The following is a 15,153-nucleotide window of genomic DNA, read 5'->3' on the forward strand; positions in this document are numbered from 1 at the left end:
CAGGATTTGGATGCCATGGTCTTTCTGGTTTCACTCATTCTTGCTGGAATCGTCAGACGTGTTGGAATCCGGCTCGAAGGACCAATTAGATGTCACGTTCAAACACTGAGGACATCTGTTAAACAAGACAAAAGGCAAGGAATCAAACAGAGACAGAATTCAATTTGGACCCAATTGAGGAGAGACGGCGTCGACCTGTAACCTCTTACAGTGTCTTAGCACGCTCTGACGAAGAAGGTTTTCGTCTCCTCTTTTAATTCAGATGTTCCATGTTCACGCACCAACATATGTCACAGCAGGAATGGTAAGTGTGTAAAAGAGTCATTGTTTTCGGTCGCTTTGAAGTCCAAGAAGAGGATTTCTCGGGCTTGGGCTCTTCCTGGATCCAGCTGGTGCAGGTGTTGGAGGACAATGGATAACCCCTCCCGTCTCCTGACCACAGGGACTTCAAGAGGGCAGCAGGTCGTAAATAGCGTTGACTTCAGTTACCAAATAGTTGGAAGAGAGTTTGTGAAATACTTCAAAGAGAGTTTGTTTAACACTTCAAAGAGAGTTCCTCTGGGAGTTGAGCAGATCCTGCCATCTGTCCGTGTTGAAATCACAGTGGCGTTTCACGAGCCTTCTTCCTCTTGTTTGGCCTCGAAAGACAGCATTCATAATACAACGTTTCTTTTGTGATAACTTACAAACAATTATTCCAACAGTTTCACCTGCCTCTGATTAGTGTTCGGCACGCACCTGCTGCTGGGCACTAATCAGAGAGTTACTGTACTTATCCCCACTGTTCGCCACACTCGGTCTGGCTTCCTTATTTGCTTCTGCAACATGTTACATTGAGTATTTCTATGTTTCTTGATTCTAGTTCATGAGCTAAGCTTTGCCATAGCTCCCATGCTATCCGAACGCTTTTTTGTATTTTTGTGTTTGGCATGATATTTGGACAATAAATCATTTTCTTACCTGCACGCTTCGTACGGAGTTCCGTCTGCATCCCGGGAGAACGACCCACGCAGTAAAAACCCCGACGTGACACATTTAGAGTTTGAGCAGAAATATTTTGTGTAGGAACTAACCATCTGTGGTCAGATGAAACAAAAATTTAGCTGTTTGGCCACAATACCCAGCAATATGTTTGGAGGAGAAAAGGTGAGGCTTTTAATCCCAGGAGCACCATTCCTACCGTCAAGCATGGTGGTGGTAGTATTATGGTCTGGGCCTGTTTTGCTGCCAATGGAACTGGTGCTTTACAGAGAGTAAATGGGACAATGAAAAAGGAGGATTACCTCCAAATTCTTCAGGACAACCTAAAATCATCAGCCCGGAGGTTGGGTCTTGGGTGCAGTTCGGGTTTTTTTAAGCGCATTTTGTTCATATTTTTTAATTTCTGGACTCTATCTGGCTAGCGTGCTAAATGTTGGCATTTCTGTTCGGCTTTGGCTCGTCAGCTTTCCAATATTATATATATTATTTATATATATTTATTTATTTATATATGCACCTTATTACTTTTTTATCCTGCACTACCATGAGCTTATGTAACGAAATTCCGTTCTTATCTGTGCTGTAAAGTTCAAATTTGAATGACAATAAAAAGTAAGTCTAAGTCTAAGTCTATACACCATAAACTATTAACCTGCTATGTCACATGAATGTTTTTTAAAGTAATAATTTTGTGAAATGGAAAAAAAAAAATACAAGTAATATAAAAAAAATAATATGGTGTTTACTTTTTGATATCAATATAAAACACAAATCAGTTTGGTCAATGAAGATAAAGTCAAATAAAAAAAGCTTTGTTCTTCTTCAACAACACCATATGGTTCAGTGCAACAGTTTAACCAACAAAAATAAACAGGAGTGATACCCCTCCCATCGAATACACAATCTTTGTGCCTCACTGATAACTCAGCGGGTTGATACTGTGGAGGAGGGCGTGGTCGGCGCACCTCCTGCAGGAATGGGGTGTGTATGGCCCGGCCTCGAAGCCAGCGACAGGTGAGTAGGTTGCCCCAGCTGGGGCTGGTTATCTAATCACCTGTCGCCTTTATTAGCAGCAGCCGGACCGAGACACGTTGGTTGGAGTTGGAGAGAGAGAGAGCGACACGCTGGAGAAGAGAGCAAGACACACGTGAGAGAGCAGAGCAGAGCAGCAGGAGAGACTGGGGCTGAAAAGTCGAGCGCGATTGCTGCTGCGTGGACTCCATAAAACATTGTTGAATCCCGTATATCGGGCTCTCGTGCCAGTGTGTGGTGGTCAGGAGAACCCACTAGAGGGCAACCTCTACAGATACATAACAGCCTGCGTTCAATTCGATGACATGACAACACATTTAGCTAGTATTGATGTTATTGGAACACTGACAAAGTGTTCCCAGTAAACAAACTAAAGACTTTATAAACAAGTTGTGGCAACTTTCCCTACACATCATGGTAACTGTCATCCATAGTAGCTGAGTGAAGGACTCTGTGTTGCACTTTCAAAATGAAACTGCAACATCAAATATTTGTTTCCTCCGCTGTATACTTTTTGTATAAGCATGGTGAGACTCCATGTGTCACAGCTCTGTATAATACAGTTTAAGAGGAACCCAAAGATGCAGACAAAAGGTGAGTTGAACGGTTATTTACTAGAGTTGCGTACTCACAAAAAGGTGCTTCTCACAGGAGGGAACAAAAAGCGACGGTGCAAAAAGGAGAACTCAAAATGGGCACCGTGGAGAAAACAAAAACTAATATATAAAAATAGAACAAACTTGGGTCGGAGTTGCAAGACGTGCTACCGCCGACGTAGACACCAAGCTGGATGGCACCGGGAGTGGCCTGGATAACAAGCAGCAAGAAACTCGAAGCATGGAAGTCGTCAGAAGTGGAGAGCCGAGGAATAGAATCACCAAGTGCCATCCAGCTGCCAAGGTGCTGCTTAAATATCATCTGAGAAAATTGGGAGCAGCTGTGCACGTCTCACAACTCCGCCCACAATGGGAACACAGGAACTCTAAGGGGAAGGAAAAATGAAGTGAAGGTCAACAAGGTCAACTGCACCAACAAAGGAAAACTGAATACAAACCACAAGGTGGCAGCAGGTGGTGACAGTATCCCCCCCTTAATCAACGGACGCCACCTGGCGGACCTCCTGGTTTTTTAGGAAATCTGTGATAAAAATCGGTAATTAGTGTTTTATCGATGATAAGGGAACGAGAGATCCAGGAACGATCCTCTGGGGGGTAACCCTTCCAGTCGATCAGAAACTGCACCCCCCTGCCTCGCCTCCTGGAGTCCAGGATGGTGTTGACTATGAAGGCCGTATGACCCTCCACCTGCAGAGGACCTGGGGGAGACACTGATGGAGGGCTCAGGTCACTCGACTAGACGGGCTTCAGGCGGGAGACATGGTAGACTGGGTATAACTTGAAAGACTTTGGTACCTTGAATCGAGCTGTGACGGGAGTAATCATCCGCTTCACCTCGTATGGTCCAATGAATCTCGGTGCCAGTTTCTTCGACTCTCCTGGCAGTGTAACATCTCTGGATGATAGCCAAACCTTTTGGCTGGGTTTGTAGTCAGGGGCTGGTCTGCGATGACGATTTGCCATGGTTTGGTTTCGTCTGGCAGTGCGAGATAGGGCGGCACGGGTATCACGCCACACACGGTGCACCATGCGCAGGAAGGCAGTCACGGAAGGGACTGTGGACTGTACTTCCTGAGAGGAAAATATAGGAGGTTGGAAACCATGCACCACATGAAAAGGGGACCGGCCAGTAGATGACCAAATGAGAGTGTTACGGGCATACTCCACCCAAGGGAGATAGGTGGACCACAAAGATGGATGTTGGTGACAAACACATCTCAAGGCCGCCCCTAAGTCCTGGTTGGCTCTTTCAGATTGTCCATTCGATTGTGGGTGTTATCCTGATGACATACTGACGGTGGCCCCCAACAGGTTGCAGAATGATCGCCATGTAGCAGATGAGAATTGAGGACCTCTGTCTGACACCACATCAATGGGGATTCCGTGAAGACGAACCACATGGGTGACTAGCAGTTTGGCGGTTTCTAGGGAGGAGGGAAGTCTACGAAGGGGCACAAAGTGTGTGAATTTAGAGAATCTGTCTACAATTGTGAGGATGACAGAAAACCCCCTGGAGATGGGTAGACCTGTGACAAAGTCCAGAGCAATGTGCGACCATGGACGAGAGGGGATGAGAAGGGGCTGCAGCAACCCCGCAGGAGCCTGATGGGAAGCCTTGCTCCTGGCGCAGACAGGGCATGCAGCCACAAATCTCTTTGTGTCAGTGTGGATGGTTGGCCACCAGAACCGCTGAGTGAGTAGGAACTCAGTGCGTCTGGCACCTGGGTGGCAGGCAATCTTGGAGGTGTGAGCCCAAGACAAGACTTCTGGACGGAGGGTTCTCGGCACAAAAAGGCGACCGGGGGGGCAGCCAACAGGAGATGGGGAGTCCTTCATAGCCTCCGACACACGCCTCTCAACCTCCCACTGTAATGCACCAAGGATCCGGGACTGGGGAAGGAAGGTCTCTGAGGGAGTGTCTTCTGTTGTGGGAGAGAACATCCTCGACAAGGCGTCAGGTTTACCATTGAGTGACCCTGGGCGAAAGGTGATGCAGAAGTCAAACCTTGTGAGGAATAGGGCCCACCAAGCCTGGCGGGGATTGAGGCGTTGAGCAGAGCGGAGGTAGGCTAGGTTACGCTAATCCGTATAAATGATGATTGGATGTTTGGCACCCTCCAGCCAGTGCCTCCATTCTTGTAGGGCCAGGACCACTGCCAGAATCTCTCGGTTCCCAATATCATAATTCCTCTCTGCAGGTGAAAGGCGTTTGGAGAAGAAGGCGCAGGGGTGCAGCCTCCGATCGGCACTGGAATGCTGGGACAACACAGCCCCTACACCGGTGTCAGATGCGTCCACCTCAACAAAAAATGGGAGATCATGATTAGAGTGAACTAATACAGGAGCAGGCCCTGCGATGAGGTGGCGACTTGTCCAGGGTGTACCCCGCCTTCCGCCCGATTGTAGCTGAGATAGGCTCCAGCGCCCCCCGCGACCCCAAAGGGAATAAGCGGTAGAAAATGGATGGATGGATGGAATACAGGAGCAGAGCTAAAAAGAGGTTTAAGGCGTCGAAAAGCCTGGTCAGCCTCTGAGGACCACACAAAAGGAACTTTAGAGGACGTTAATCTATTTAAAGGCTGCGCTACTTTACTGAAGTCTCTAATGAAACGTCGGTAAAAGTTAGCGAACCCTAGAAACCGTTGTAACAGCTTCCTGGATGACGCCGTTGGCCAGTCTACCACAGCTTGGACCTTAGCTGGGTCTGGCTTAACCTGCCCCCTCTCTATAATCAGCCCCAGAAACGACACTGTGGGAGAATGAAACGTGCATTTTTGGGGCTTAACAAATAACCGTTTTTCTAAAAGTCTCTGCAAGACCAGACGGACATGCTGATTGTGTACTTCAATGGAGCGTGAAAAGATAAGTATGTCGTCCAAGTACACTACTACGAAACGGCCTATCATGTCGTGGAGAACATCATTGATCAAACACTGAAAAACACCGGGAGCATTTGTGAGGCCGAATGGCATGACGCAATACTCAAAGTGGCCTAGAGGAGTGTTAAAAGCAGTCTTCCATTCATCGCCCTGACAAATACGCACAAGGTGATACGCGTTACGAAGATCTAATTTGGTAAATACTACCGCCCCATGCAGAGGTGCAAATGAAGACTCCAGTAGTGGAAGAGGGTATTTATTCTTAACCGTGATCTTATTTAGGGCTCGGTAGTCTTTACAGGGTTGCAACCCTCCGTCCTTCTTCTTAACGAAAAAAAACCCAGCCGCCACGGGAGCGGAAGAGGGACGAATGTGTCCGGCGGCGAGAGAAGAGGAGATGTATTCCTCCATAGCATGCTGTTCGGGACGTGAAATATTGTATAGCCGTGAAGAAGGTAGCGTAGACCCTGGAAGGAGGTCAGCGGCACAGTCATATGGGCGGTGGGGGGGGGGGGGGTAGCGACGTAGCCTGGTCTTTACTAAAGACATCACTAAGGGAATGATATTCCTCAGGAATCAGTGAAAGATCAGGGGGTTGAAGACTAGGAAGAGTGACAGGCTTAGTAGGAGACGAAGCGGGGCGTAAACAGTGACTATGACAAAAAAATACTCCAATTAGTAATTTTTAGTGTGGTCCAATCTATGCTGGGACTGTGACGTTGCAACCAAGGAAGGCCAAGAACTATGGGTGCTGAATGAGAAGGCATTATAAGAAAACTAACCTTCTCACGGTGATTTCCCAAAATAAGGAGGGATGTGGCGTGTGTTTGATGCGTAATATTAGCCAGGTGACGCCCGTCAAGTGAGCTAACAGTCTTAATGCGTTCCACACCCACAGTAGGAATCTTTAACAACTCAACAAGCCCACTGTCAATAATGTTCTCATCTGCCCCTGAGTCAATAAGTGCCTTAATAGGGCACGACTCCCCCGCCCCCATGACAGAGTACCTTCCACTTGAAGTCTTCCCACCAGCGGAGAAGATGCAGATGTTGCTGCCGGGGCAGTCGGCGAAGGTGGTAATCTTGGCCGAGGAAGATCTCCGGTGGAAGCAGGACGGCCCCTAGTAGGGCGCGCAGGACAACGAACAACGACGTGGTCCGCAGCTTCACAGTACAGGCATAACCGCAACCTCAGCCGACGAATCCTCTCCGCTGATGACAGGCGGCTGCCACCCAGCTGCATGGGTATCGCCCCCTCTAGCCCCTCCTCCGGGGCACTGCAGTCAGAAGGCGGAAGCGACCCTCCCTGAGGCTTGGACGGTAAATGTGGAGACCTGGTAGGTGACTGCCATCTGGTGGACGGAGGATCCCTCCCCTTCTGAGCGTGTCGCTCTCGTAGGCGGTTGTCCAATCGGATGGAGAGCGAAATGAGCTCCTCTAGGGTCTGGGTTTCGTCACGGGCAGCCAGCTCGTCTTGGATGCGGGGGATAAGGCTAGCCAGGAATATTCCCCGCAATGCTCTCTCCCCCCAGCCACTCTCCGCTGCCAGGATCCTGAAGGATATTGAGTGGTCGGCTGTAGAGGAGGACCACTGGCGAGTAGCGAGGAGGCGACTGCCTGCCTCTCGTTCCCTCACAGGGTGATCAAAAATGCTGCGCAGCTCAGCAGAAAACAGGGATAGACTGGAACGAAGTTCTGGCTTGCTCTCACATATCTCCATAGCCCAGCGTGCTGCTCTTCCAGCCAGTAGACTGAGTATATATGCCACACGGGCGGAGTCTGTTGAGTACGAGTGAGGCTGCTGTGCAAATACTAAGGAGCATTGGTATAAAAAAAGTCTGCATTGTCCAAAGTCCCCCTCATACCTGGGTGGGTGTGGTATGCTGGGTTCTCGGGTAGAAAAACCCGATGTCGAGGCGTCGAAGGAACCAGAGTTTCCAGCTGCAGGTTGAGTTACCTCCGAGCCTGGGAGCGGGTGAGGGACAAACATGCGGGTGTGCATTTCTTGCACTAGTGTTGTCAGGTTAGCCAAACTCTGTTCATGATGGCTTATTTGCTGGCCATGAGCCCTGAGAGCCCGTCGAACAGGATCTTCGTCTGCGGGTTCCATAATGACTTGGTGATTCTGTCACAGCTCTGTATAATACAGTTTGAGAGGAACCCAAAGATGCAGACAAAAGGTGAGTTGAACGGTTCTTTACTAGAGTTGCGTACTCACAAAAAGGTGCTCCTCACAGGAGGGAACAAAAAGCGACGGTGCAAAAAGGAGAACTCAAAATGGGCACCGTGGAGAAAACAAAAACTAATATATAAAATAGAACAAACTTGGGTCGGAGTTGCAAGACGTGCTACCGCCGACGTAGACACCAAGCTGGATGGCACCGGGAGTGGCCAGGATAACAAGCAGCAAGAAACTCGAAGCATGGAAGTCGTCAGAAGTGGAGAGCCGAGGAATGGAATCACCAAGTGCCATCCAGCTGCCAAGGTGCTGCTTAAATATCATTAAATTGGGAGCAGCTGTGCACGTCTCACAACTCCGCCCACAATGGGAACACAGGAACTCTAAGGGGAAGGAGAAATGAAGTGAAGGTCAACAAGGTCAACTGCACCAACAAAGGAAAACTGAATACAAACCACAAGGTGGCAGCAGGTGGTGACACCATGGAAATGAAGCGACCTGCTCCGTTTACTTGGAGGGAAATTCTCCGGAGCAAGGTACGTGTAGTTACTGCCATGTTTTCTAATATGGTGTGCCGAATGTAAAAGGGCATTCACACTTTTCTAGCAGATTTATTTCTCAGATTTAACTCACTTTTCTCAGATTTAGCAAAATGTCATCACAATTAAAGTACCAATAGAATGGAAAAACAAGTTGCTTCTACAGGTATATTGAAGCTATTATGACATATATCTGATTTATGATGCTTGAAGACATCCAAAGTTTGCAAATAAAAAGATATGATCAAAATAGTATCAATCTCACGGAGATTCCTGACCCATTTTGAGAGATAATGAGGAGGCCAGTCGCGTGATCGCCTGACATAGCAAGAGTAACAGAGCCCTTCCCCATCATTAACATTGCAAATCAAGCAGACTTTGTGAGAGCCGACAACAATTACTTTGGGAAAAAATATGATCCAGAACCATATATTTTTGAGCACGAACACAAAGAGGATGAACAATAACTTTTACAAGCCAACTGCTACCTGGCAGATACAGCTTTATAGTGACATTATGGCATACACAACATTGCTAGGTGCTAAACATATAAACTAACCATTTCAAACCAGAATAAAACAAACACTGTAATATTTCCATTCTCGCTGGGATGTCGACCGACGGGACGCTCACAAAATCGCTTTTAGATGAATAATTAGTCGCAATCCTCACAGTTCATGCAGGAAGCGTCTTTTGGGGTCTTTTTCGCTATCTCGCGGGGATGTGAAAGTCAACCAGCCTGTCGGACCATGGCCACATTTGTCTACTACCAGGTGAGAGCTGCATGAATTATAATCTAGAATGAACTTTTACCAAGTTTGAGACGAAGCAGAAGCAGTCGTTGGCTCGGTGTGTCAACAATAGCAGCGTAAGCTACTATCAATGCACCGCTAAATTAGTTTGTCTGCGTCAGTGCTTATAATAACAATATCACTTATAATTGGTTCGTTTTCAGGTCACGACATGTAGATGGTATATTGTTGGCGGTTTCTGGATGTTTTTTAGATGCTATAATGGACGCAACAGAGGACTCTCGATCTGTTGACTCAATAATTAGCTATATATTTACGATTTTGAATGCATAAAAAAATCCAAGCATTTGTGTTCTTGTCTTACATAAGGATTGTCAATGATTAACAGCACATCTCTTTATAAGTTTTGCATATTTCCAGTATGACTGATCTGATAATATGTTCGGAGTGCAGAAGCGTTACTCCAGTGATGTCATTTTTCGGAAATAGCTGAAGATATTCGGAGAGAAATATTCAAAATGGCTGACTGAATTTGTCGCATTTTGTAATGTTTTAACAGTGTTTTCACATACTTTACGGTTTGTAAATACAATTGGATATGGTTTGATAGATACAATGAAACACAATTAAGCATATAAAGTCCACTTGTTTTTCAACTCTACTGGTACTTTAAGTTTAAATTAAATGTTCACTCAAAATATAATATCTTAATGTTAAATCTAAACCTAAATCTTAAATATAAATATACATGTTAAATCTAAACAATTTGAACAATTTCACTTGTAGATCAATACATTTATTTTAAGTCTAAGTCTAAACCTATATGTTAAATCTAAACCTGAATGTTAAATCTAAACCTAAATCTTAAATCCAAACTTAAATGTTAAATCTAAGCCTAAATCTTAAATCTAAATCTAAATATGAACGCTAAATCTCTGGACGAGTGTAAAGATGAATATTTATAGGATGTCAATTTTCCACCAATCCGGTGCCTTTCAGCCGTAAAGCTGCACACACATCTCTGCGTCTAAATGCAGACACTTCTACACCTTTCTTACTGCGGAAGATGGAAACATGACAGATGCTTAATGACCTATAATGCCAATAAAATTGCATATTTTACAAAAAATGTTAGCGGTTAATTTTTTTCTGTAATTAAAAATGTTAACAGTATTACTAACTATTTGGAATTTTACATCTAATTCCAGATATAGTAAAGCACTATATGAATACAGACTATTTACCATTTCAGTATACAAGCTTTTCTATTTACGAAGCCCGTTCAAGTTCCGATTAGGTTCCTAAATCGTGGTTCCACTGTACACGCAAAATCCTCATTTAAAGGGGAAATGCACTTTTTGGGGAATTTATCGTTCACAATCATTATGAAAAACTAAAAGACAAATGTATTTTTTTAATGCATTCTATCTCATAAATAAACGTAAATAAAAGGCTGATTACAATGGAGTTAATAGAAGGTCCTCTATTCCGCCCATAAAGGCTAAATAACCATCCAAAAAGCACCAAGAATACTCAATTTACATTTTGTGACCTATATTTTAAACAAGTATTGACAATATTGTTCTTATAAGCGTTAAGGCAGACAAACTATTTTTCAGCTTGTTGCTGCTTTGTTGACGTCATCGGTTGGTGAGCTGCGTTCTCGCCTCGGAGCTTGTGAAAGTTTATTCTGGATCATAAATAATGCCTCTCACCTGGACAGCAGAAGGATGAGGACATAATCCGACAAGTTGGTCAACTTTGACATCCAATTTAGACCCGGTAATGGCGAGAAAGACACGGAAAGACGCTTGGTTTCACTCCCCTTTTTTCTTCGCGAGGATTATACATCTTTCTTAATCTAAACAGGAATATATGAACATCCTAACAGTCAGCATCCCAATGACAGCAGATATTGTACAGTAAGTGATGATTTATTATATGTGTTGGTTCTCATGAAGTCTGCAATGAGCAATAATCAGTGATGTTGTCGAAGGAAAAAGTGAACATTGTGATGCGTTTTTTTTAATTAATGCGCCGACATATGCTCAAAATGAGCAAAACACAAAAATAGAGAGCCAACTCAGCGTCTTCTCTTCAGCCACGTAGACGAGGCATATTTATTCTTCATACAAAACAGACCTTTCTTCATGTATATCGTGCCAAGAGAGAGAAGTGCGCACCCACAATAACACCATGATGACGTTGCACGTTTTGGCAATGTCACATCCGCTTCCGCATCAACAATACACAAATAAAAGAAAACTATACAGTGAGTAAGGGTGCAATAAAAATAGAACACTCAACACCCCCACGCGTTCTTAGCTCACTGTTACCTGAGAACAACAAAAACTAAAACTCGTACACTTTTGAAAAGTGTGTACCTTCTAAATAGTGCATTAACACTTGTTTTTGTTTTGTCATGTCTGTTAACATCACTTTTGAATGCATACACCCATCGGCCTCCCACCGCTCGCTTGCCTGCTGGTGAGTGGGTGAGAGTAAATGTCTCGTTCTCTGTCAGTGACTGCATCTCCTCATCCATAGCATCTTTCCACTGCTTGGAGTCAGGTGAGGTGATGGCTTCCTGGTAGGTTTGAGGAATATCACATACCACTCTGTAACAAGAGTCCATGCATGTTTGCAGCTTGTCCTCCGTGTCATCGATCTCATACTCTTCTAGGTGAGCTGGTCTCCTCTTAACTCTTGGTGGGTTTCTCATGGTTGCCACTTCGGTGACTTTGCCTGGCTGGGCACGTTCAGTCTGTACGGGCAAAGTCTCAGAAACACCACTGTCAACACTTTGATCTGACACACGTTCTGTTTCTGAATCTGGCTCCCTGTTCCTAGTTTGTGTAAATTTTCCTTGTGTGCACACTTCACACAGTTTCTCTGGTTGGGAAGTACAAACCCCGTTTCCATATGAGTTGGGAAATTGTGTTAGATGTAAATATAAACGGAATACAATGATTGGCAAATCATTTTCAACACATATTCAATTGAATGCACTACAAAGACAACATATTTGATGTTCAAACTCATAAACTTTTTTTTTTTTTTTTGCAAATAATAATTAACTTAGAATTTCATGGCTGCAACACGTGCCAAAGTAGTTGGGAAAGGGCATGTTCACCACTGTGTTACATGGCCTTTCCTTTTAACAACACTCAGTAAATGTTTGGGAACTGAGGAGACACATTTTTTAAGCTTCACAGTTGGAATTCTTTCCCATTCTTGCTTGATGTACAGCTTAAGTTGTTCAATGGGTTGCACTTGTATAGCGCTTTTCTACCTTCAAGGTACTCAAAGCGCTTTGACACTACTTCCACATTTACCCATTCACACACACATTCACACACTGATGGAGGGAGCTGCCATGCAAGGCGCTAACCAGCACCCATCAGGAGCAAGGGTGAAGTGTCTTGCTCAGGACACAACGGACATAACGAGGTTGGCACTAGGTGGGGATTGAACCAGGGACCCCCGGGTTGCGCACGGCCACTCTTCCACTGCGCCACGCCGTCTCAACAGTCCGGGGGTCTCCGTTGTGGTATTTTAGGCTTCATAATGCGCCACACATTTTCAATGGGAGACAGGTCTGAACTACAGGCAGGCCAGTCTAGCACCCGCACTCTTTTACTATGAAGCCACGTTGATGTAACACGTGGCTTGGCATTGTCTTGTTAAAATAAACAGGGGCGTCCATGGTAATGTTGCTTGGATGGCAACATATGTTGCTCCAAAAGCTGTATGTACCTTTCAGCATTAATGGCGCCTTCACAGATGTGTAAGTTACCCATGCCTTGGGCACTAATACACCCCCATACCATCACAGATGCTGGCTTTTCAACTTTGCGCTTATAACAATCCGGATGGTTCTTTTCCTCTTTTGTCCGGAGGACACAACGTTCAGTTTTCAAAAACAATTTGAAATGTGGACTCGTCAGACCACAGAACACTTTTCCACTTTGTATCAGTCCATCTTAGATGAGCTCAGGCCCAGCGAAGCCGACGGCGTTTCTGGGTGTTGTTGATAAACGGTTTTCGCCTTGCATAGAAGAGTTTTAACTTGCACTTACAGATGTAGCGACCAACTGTAGTTACTGACAGGGGTTTTCTGAAGTGTTCCTGAGCCCTTGTGGTGATATCCTTTACACACTGATGTCGCTTGTTGATGCAGTAAGCCTGAGGGATCGAAGGTCACGGGCTTAGCTGCTAACGTGCAGTGATTTCTCCAGATTCTCTGAACCCTTTGATGATATTACGGACCGTAGATGGTGAAATCCCTAAATTCTTTGCAATAGCTGGTTGAGAAAGGTTTTTCTTAAACTGTTCAACAATTTGCTCACACATTTGTTGACAAAATGGTGACCGTCGCCCCATCCTTGTTTGTGAATGACTGAGCATTTCATGGAATCTACTTTTATACCCAATCATGGCACCCACCTGTTCCCAATTTGCCTGTTCAATCCCTAAATTCTTTGCAATAGCTGGTTGAGAAAGGTTTTTCTTAAACTGTTCAACAATTTGCTCACGCATTTGTTGACAAAGTGGTGACCCTCGCCCCATCCTTGTTTGTGAATGACTGAGCATTTCATGGAATCTACTTTTATACCCAATCATGGCACCCACCTGTTCCCAATTTGCCTGTTCACCTGTGGGATGTTCCAAATAAGTGTTTGATGAGCATTCCTCAACTTTATCAGTATTTATTGCCACCTTTCCCAACTTTTTTGTCACGTGTTGCTGGCACCAAATTCTAAAGTTAATGATTATTTGCAAAAAAAAATTGTTTTTATCAGTTTGAACATGAAATATGTTGTCTTTGTAGCATATTCAACTCAATATGGGTTGAAAATGATTTGCAAATCATTGTATTACGTTTATATTTACATCTAACACAATTTCCCAACTCATATGGAAATGGAGTTTGTATTTCCCTTAATCTCCATGCCTTTCATTACATTTTGTAGTTTTTGTACATCCTCAGTTACAATGAGCCAAAATCTCGTGCCAAATTTGCACATCATAACACACTTTGCATTGGTCAACATACTATTCAACTGTTAGTAAGTAATACACATTTTCACTTTTATGTATTTCAAACCTGTCGCCGCTCTTTGTGTCCATGTGACTGTCCCCTTTCTTGAAGGTGATTGTGGCGCCACTTTGTGTGGCTCTTGCCACTGAGAAGATGTCATGGGGATAGGATGGCATGTACAGAGCATTCCGTAGCTGTGCTCTGTTTTGTCGTCCCGTGTTGTCTAGGAGATGGATGGTCGCCGTCCCTATTCCGCTGCACTCTGTTCCATCAGCTAACTCCACCGAATGTTTTTCAGCCTTGAACGATTCGTTGAAGCTCTTAAACTTTGTGATGTCGTTGAAGATGTGGGACGTCGCGCCCGCGTCAAACATGATGCCTCTCATTTTGACTTTCGGTGGACCTCCGTCTTTAGCTTGAAAGAGATGGTCTTCGTTGTCACCGTGTTGCTCCGTGACTTTTCTCACTCCATCTTGTCCAGGCTTCTTCTTCTTGCACAGGGTTTATTTGTGTGTGTTATTTCTGCAGTGGCCACACCACACTTTACTACAGTATGTCCTTGCCCAATGTCCTTTAAGTCCGCACCTGTAGCAGGTGATGTCTTCTTTTCTGCCAGTATGTATTTTGCCTTCTTTTCTGTCGTCTTCTTCTTTTCTAGATGACGTTTTGGAACTCCAGTTTTGTTTTGTGAATGTCTTCATGACGTTGTCTGCGCCGCCATCTTCTTTCATCTTCTTTGATTCCTCATAGAAACGTAGTCTCCTCTTGAAATCAGCAAATGTGACATTGTCCTCATTTTGTTTGACATACACAGGGAGTGGCTTGAATGAGTCTGGCAGCCCACCCAGAACCATTGCTACTAAAAGTCCATTACTCAGAGTTTCACCAGCATTTTTCAGCGATGTGTTAACATTCTCTGCACGTATTATATAGTCCGTAACACTCTCTGTGTCCGCCATGCGTAACTTGGTTAGCATTGTATACAGGTTTATAATGCGTGGCTTACTCTTTCCATTGTAATGCTCTCTGAGTATTTTTAACGCTTATCTAATTAAAGACAGGCTTTTGTCATCAATCAGTTTGATAAGTTCGGCGTAACAGTCTTCATTCTTTCGTCTGTACTCGGTTAATTA

Source organism: Nerophis lumbriciformis, linkage group LG32, assembly GCF_033978685.3.
Source record: "Nerophis lumbriciformis linkage group LG32, RoL_Nlum_v2.1, whole genome shotgun sequence".
NCBI lineage: Eukaryota > Metazoa > Chordata > Actinopteri > Syngnathiformes > Syngnathidae > Nerophis > Nerophis lumbriciformis.